Below are 7244 nucleotides of genomic sequence, written 5' to 3'. Positions count from 1 at the left end.
GGTCTACCTTGACTTCAGTAAAGCCTTTGACACAGTCTCCCACAGCATCCTCACAGCTAAGTTGAGGAGGTGTGGTGTAGACAATAGAGTAGTGAGGTGGGTTGCAAACTGGCTTAAGGAGAGAAGCCAGAGAGTGGCAGTCAATGGTGCGGAGTCTAGTTGGAGGCCAGTATCTAGTGGAGTGCCTCAGGGGTCAGTACTGGGGCCAATATTATGCAATATATTCATTAACGATTTGGACGAGGGAATAGAGTTTGCTGATGACACTAAGCTGGGAGGTGTGGCTGACACGCCAGAAGGCTGTGCTGCCATCCAGCGGGACCTGGACAGGCTGGAGAGTTGAGCAGGGAATAACCTAATGAAATTTAACAAGGGAAAGTGTAGAGTCCTGCATCTGGGCAGGAACAACCCCAGGTTCCAGTATAGGTTGGGACATAACATATTAGAGAGCAGTGTAGGGGAAAGGGACCTGGGGGTCCTGGTGGACAACAGGATGACCATGAGCCAGCACTGTGCCCTTGTGGCCAGGAAGGCCAATGGCATCCTGGGGTGTATTAGAAGGGGGGTGGCTAGTAGATCGAGAGAGGTCCTCCTTCCCCTCTACTCCGCCCTGGTGAGACCACATCTGGAATATTGTGTCCAGTTCTGGGCCCCTCAGTTCAAGAAGGACAGGGAACTGCTGGAGAGGGTCCAGCGTAGGGCAACCAAGATGATTAAGGGAGTGGAGCACCTCCCTTATGAAGAAAGGCTGAGGGAGCTGGGGCTCTTTAGTTTGGAGAAGAGGAGACTAAGGGGGGACCTTATCAATGTTTATAAATATATAAAGGGTGAGTGCCATGAGGATGGAGCCAGGCTCTTCTCGGTGGCCAACAATGATAGGACAAGGGGTAATGGGATAAAGCTGGAACACAAGAGGTTCCGCTTAAATTTGAGAAGAAACTTCTTCTCAGTGAGGGTAACAGAGCACTGGAACAGGCTGCCCAGGGAGGTTGTGGAGTCTCCTTCTCTGGAGACATTCAAAACCCGCCTGGACATGTTCCTGTGCGACCTCACCTAGGTGTTCCTGCTCCAGCAGGAGGATTGGACTAGATGATCTTTTGAGGTCCCTTCCAATCCCAAACATACTGTGATAATGTGATACTGTGATAAATTAAAACAGATAAAACGATGAAGTGTTTTCTTTTTTTTTCATTCTGGATACAATATAATGAAAAGAAGTAATGTCATAGATGAAAAGAACAAGTTTTAGGTGAAAATCACTTTCAGGAATTATAAGTTTCTACTGAATTATTAGTACGGTATCAGAAAAGTCTGCTACACTTACCAGAGATTGGATTTGACTATGGATAGGTATTTCCATATCATAAAAAAGAGAAACAATTCTGGAAATTGTGTTCTCGTGTTGACTTCCCTCATACAGACTGAAGATCAAAAACAATTGTGGGGTTTTATATTTCTCCAACAAACTGTGAAACAAGAGGAGGTCACAAACTACAATTGATTTTGATAAGTAGCAGCATTAGAAGCAAATCTTTAAATGCAAGATAATAATCTAATAAATGTTAGTGGGTCAGTTCAGTTTAGAAGAAAGAATACATAGAGTCTACTTAAATCACCTTTTTAGAAAATAAGGACATTTTTATAATAAAAATTGATGGACATAAAAGTTTGGAATGTAAGAGGTGCAGCAGCTATCAACAGTGCATGGAGATATTTTACCTCTCTTTTTCAGAACCTGCCTTCCATATAAACCAAACATTGTTTCACAATGAAATACATGTTCTGGGTGACATTTACCTGTCACATACTGATGCAGAGTAGACACCTATCAAAGAGTTTATCCCATCCCACTGCTTCATTTCACTATTCCCTGCATGCATGCTTGCTCTAGGCAGACCTACAAAAGACTCTGTGAAAAGCAAACCTACTGTCCAAGGTTCTCTGTATTCTGACATGCACAGACAATTTGTCTGTGCTTGAGCACCAAGAGGGATGAAAGAATATCTGCATCTCCTGGAGGACCTAGACCAAGAGAAGTTCTGCTTTTAGAAGGAGTCTCTGAAGAAAGATGACAGATGGATTGTTAAGTACAGAATACTGCTTTCCACATCTGGCAATAAAGGTGAGAGATCAGTCACACAATTACACTAATCTTTGCAGGTCTAAATCTTGGGAAGGGCCCTGTGGTCAAGAACACTACAAGATCACCAAATACATTGGCAATCCTCAAACATAATGACATGAGGAAAAGGAATGCAGCTGCATCGGAGAAAATTCAAATTAGGCACTGGGAAAAGTTTCTTCACTAAGAAGGTGATCAGCCACTGGAACAGGTTCCCCATGGAAGGGGTCATGGCGCCAAGCCTGTCAGAGTTCAAGAAGCATCTGAACAGTCATATGGTTCAGTTTTAGGTAGTTGAGCGAGGAGCATGGATTTGGACTCAATGATCCCAATGGATACCTTCCAACTCAAGATATTTTATGATTCTATTATTCACAGTGTTGTGCACCTCACGGTTGAGGAATTGCACTGATCATCTTCAGGAACCTCACTGCCCCAAAACCTTATGGTAAAAGGAGGGCAAATATAGCCCAGTTGTGTACTGAAGGATATGATAAAAGTGAAGTAACCTGGAAGATGACAAGAGCCAACACCGGTAGATTTCTTTATTGCAGCAGGAACTTCCTAAGGTGGCAAAAAATTTCTCTCCTCCTAGCTAAGAGCATGTCCTTACCTCTCTATCCCTACGTGCATGCTTTCCTGCTCCATGACCCGTTCTCAACACAGGGCAAGTCCCAGCCAACTTCACATATACCCCTAAGCAACTTCAGCCAAAGCTCAAGGAATTTCATGCAAAGGCCTAAGAAAAACTAATCCTTTCTTCAAGTTATTACATCGCAGTAATGTCCTGTAATGTTGGACAGTAAAGCTGGACAGAAGAACAGCTAGATGGTCAGCTTACTACAACAACTGAGGACTATCAAATATACATAGTACATGTCTCACATGTAGTTACATGTTTGTACCACCACAGCAGCAAAAACATGCTCAGTGGATAACTGTCTTATGCTGTTCAATTGTGAGAGGCAATCACCATGGTTCATCACTCAGAAATAATAAAGTAAATCAGATCAATCATCATGGTGATACGTTTTGGCAGCAAACAATGTGGTCTTAGAAGAACGTCTCAGAGGACACAAGTACCAAGGGGGATTCCTGGGAGCACATCTGTTCTCTGAATTGTCTCTACAAGCAGAATAGTCACTTTAAGGAGATCCCTGCTCTGGCCAGTCTTGTAAAAGTCTCTTGCTCTCACAAACCAGTCTTAGCTCTGAAATGTCCTGTGTTGTCCAGAATGTAGGCGACCAGCAGAGACCAGATACTCTGAAGGAGAGTATAAGGGACATTGTGACCATGGCTAGAAGCTCTTTCTACTACATACTGTGTGGGAACACAGCCCAGTCAGGCTGTCACAACCTCTTTGCACACTGGACACAGGTCCACCACTATCTTCCAGCCTACTCAAGAAGCTCCAGGGCAGGTCAGCCTCCAGTCTGGGCAGCTGCTTAAAAAATTCAGTTGTTTCCCATGAATGATTGAGGTAAAGCCTTGACACCAGATGGAAGGAGTCTGTGCTTGTTAACACAACCTGACAGCTAAGACCAGCACTGTGGTCAGACATGTCATGCTGTAAGAAATGTTAGGCTTCCAACCACCCACAAGAAATCAGGTGGTGAGAATGGGGTGATGCATTCATTACCCTCATAGCAGGTAGAGGAGGCTGCTGCACTATGACAAGATCTTCCATGAGCAAAATGAGCTGGCCCTTTACTCAGCCCACAGACCCATTTCAAGCCTTGTGACTAGTGGCTCTGCCCCTCCTACTCAGGTCCACCAGCTCTCCTGCCTTCTCTCTCCCCTCCACTCTTCACCCCTCCTGCTCACTTTTCTCTGTCCACAGGTCAACTCTCTTGCCAGTTTATTTTCATTCTCAACATACTGGGCCTGTTCATTTTCCTAAAACCAGATTATTAGCCCCAAACAGAATATTTTGCATTAAGGTGAACTAAACATTCAACATTTACAAGTTGATTGCAAATGTAACATAAGATAAAGTACACCATTGATTGTGTAAAGTGCCTATTTATCACACTTTATGGATGGGTAAGTAAATTAGCTGATCAGGGAATACATTCAATACGATTAATGCCTCTGGTAAATTAGAAGTGAAACTGTATAGGGACTCCTGTTACTGCTAAATAAATTTGTTTTTGCCAAGCCACAGAGAAAGATTGTGAGATTGACTTGGCTGGTATTTTTGGCATATGCAACAAGCTTTAGCAGCTACCTCAAACTTGGTGTTTATTTAAAGCAAGCGCTAAACATTGACCATCCTGCCAGAATTGTCAATCCCTAGCTGACCTTCATGTGTCCTTTTTGGATATCTTTTCTGATACTCCATCCAGCCTTCAAGTGCTGTAAAAAAACACTGCTTTCAAAGGCTAAGGGTTCTTAATAAAACATGTACACAACATTTGGGCAACAGAAGACCGCTAGAGTTAGGAAGGGCCACTACTCTCTCCATTTTAGAAATGGTAATTCAGAACCCACCCATAGCTGAGCATCTTTGGTGCTATTAGTGCCTCTTGAAACTTTCAGGTTATTGTGGTGCCCTTTGTACACACAGCACCTGTGTTCCCTGTGACACTGGTAATGTCAAACACAACCCACCTTCAGTGAGAAGCAGCATTGTCCATCTCAGGATTTGTAAGTGTACTGATATATGCCCCACTAATCTAAGGATTAACCAGAGGCTTCCATTAATACATCAGAGTTTTTGGTACCAGCCACATTTCAGAAAGGGTGGCAGGAGGTGAACAAGCTGTTCTGCTAATGCATTCACTTGTTTGGCCATGCACCAGGAGATTGTTTTTATTTACACCTGTAGCTGCTCACCTATGTCCAGCTCCTCTAGCACAAGAGCAGGGCATGGGAGGGGAGCAGTGGGAGGCAGGCAGCACAGGTCAAGTGAGGCAGGAATCCTCTGAGAGCACCTCACACCATGCTCTCCTGTGGGGTTATGGCCACCACCCTGTTTGGCTCTTGAGGACATGGGCCCTGCCAGGCAAAGTGTGCAGGGAGGCAGGCCACTGAATGCCAGCTACAAGCTGGTTTTAAAATCCCTTTTGACAGCCTGTTCAGCTCTCTGGGAATTTCAATAGTTTCCTTTCTCTTTTCACTGTTTTTTCAGCCACGGTCATGCCGTGCTCTGCCCCTGATGCCTCACACCCAGGGCCTTGCCTCCCCACCCATGGCACAGCCTGACGCAGGCCCAGGAAGGCCAAAGGCACCACCAGCCAACTCAGGGCCCCACCAACATCCGACCTGTCCCTGCGGCCATGCTGCCTGGCAGCACAGACACTGGTCACACTGCTGGAGACCCACAGACCACCCACACTGCAGCCCCTGCCTCTGGGGTCTTCCCTTTAGACATGGTGCCCATACAGGTTGGCTGCAATATCTTCATTGGGGAAGCAGAAGGAAGGAGGGGAGCACGGGCTGAGCCTGTCAGAGGTAGGGAACGAAGAAAAATACTGTGACATTATTTAGTCCTTTCTCTTGTCAGTCAAAAATGACATTGTCTATGTAATACTGATGATGTTAGATAAGAAAGTATCATTGGCATCAACAGATACCTGGACAATTTCTGGAGTATGCCTAAATGGGAAATTACTTATTTTGTCCTCCATATGAATATATTCTTTTTTTTTTTTTTCTGGAATGTATGATATATAAGCTAGTCTTTATGCTCTTTCAGTTTGTAGTAGTTTATTCAGTGAATATTCAACAGCAGTCAGTTGCAATTGCTCTCTGGTTGATGTTTATCAGGGATTACAATTTAACATAGTTGACTTCCTGAAAAGCTGCACTGTTAGTCCAAAGTGAACATGATATAAAGGTGAAGCATGAACTAGTTATAATACAAAGGAGAAAATTTTATTATTAGAGTTTTTACTTTTATGTCCAATAAGAACAACTCGTCCATTTTAAGTGCTTCAAACATTTTCCTTTTGAAGAATCCACAAACTTTCAACAGGTCTGAGCGCTGGCTGAAGAGGCTGCTCAGGGTTCCCACTTCACTGCAGCCTCTCCAGAAGGATTTATAGGTTCCTCTGTGCTCAGACAACTGCTGCTTCCCCTTTCTCAAGCAGTAGTGCAACAATTTTAGCTTCAATAACTGTTGCCACTGTGGACACCCTCAGAAAGGGGTGAAATGAACAGGAATTAGCCACAAGGAGAGGGGAATTTCAGTGCAGTACTAGATTCGGAGTTGTTACACGTGTGAGTGAGGTGCAATTCCAAAGTTAAAAGTCTGTGTTTAGTCATCTTCATGACTCAATGAATATGTAGGTGAGTGAGCTAAATGTCTAAACTATTGTAGAGACTACTATTAGAGTCAAGCACATGTTTCAGTTCTTTCTAAGGTAGGTAAACACATTAGGACAACTGAATCATTCTCCAGGCTCCATTAGCTCAAGCTCCATCAATGACAATAGGATCCCAGACACCTAGATCACAGGTATGAGAGCATATCTGCATATCTGTTGTGCAGGGTTGCAGTTGATGGAAGACTTGAGCAGTTGGGGAGTGCATGTAGGAGTGCTATACTTGTGCAGGTAGTAGGGAGGGAGTTGCAATGCACATGGTAGAGAAGAGGAGGCCCTGAGAGAGTATTACAGCTGGCTAAAAAACGCTAAAATGTCCTTTGTGAAAGACTGCAAAAACTTCAGGCTGTTCTCATTCTGCTTGACTGAAATAAAAGTGTTGTATTAAGGCAAAAGATATTCTGACATTTTACAGTTGGAAAAAACTGCATTATTTATGAGCTGCCACAATTTATTTTTTTAATTTTGATTTTTTTTTTTTTTTTTAATTTTACTACTAAAATAATAAATTACATACAAGGCTAAATCCCCCAGACACACACACTTTTTTTCTTGACTTCCAGCTTTTGCTTGTCTGTATTTTTTCCAAGTTTTTCCAATTCATAAAGTCACAGGGTTTTTTTGACAGCTACAGAGTTTGTCCAAATTAAGAAAACTTTGCTTTAAAAATGACTAAAAGGAAAAAGCAAAAGCAAGAATACATACAGATAGAAAACAAATAGTCATATTGTATCCTGTTATATTGATAACGTAGATGTAAACAAGAGTAAGGGAAAACTATACGTGACAACAGATCA

The sequence above is a fragment of the Columba livia genome, chromosome 18 (assembly GCF_036013475.1).
Source record: "Columba livia isolate bColLiv1 breed racing homer chromosome 18, bColLiv1.pat.W.v2, whole genome shotgun sequence".
NCBI classification, from domain to species: Eukaryota; Metazoa; Chordata; class Aves; order Columbiformes; family Columbidae; genus Columba; species Columba livia.
Note: the sequence above shows the minus strand (reverse complement) of the source record.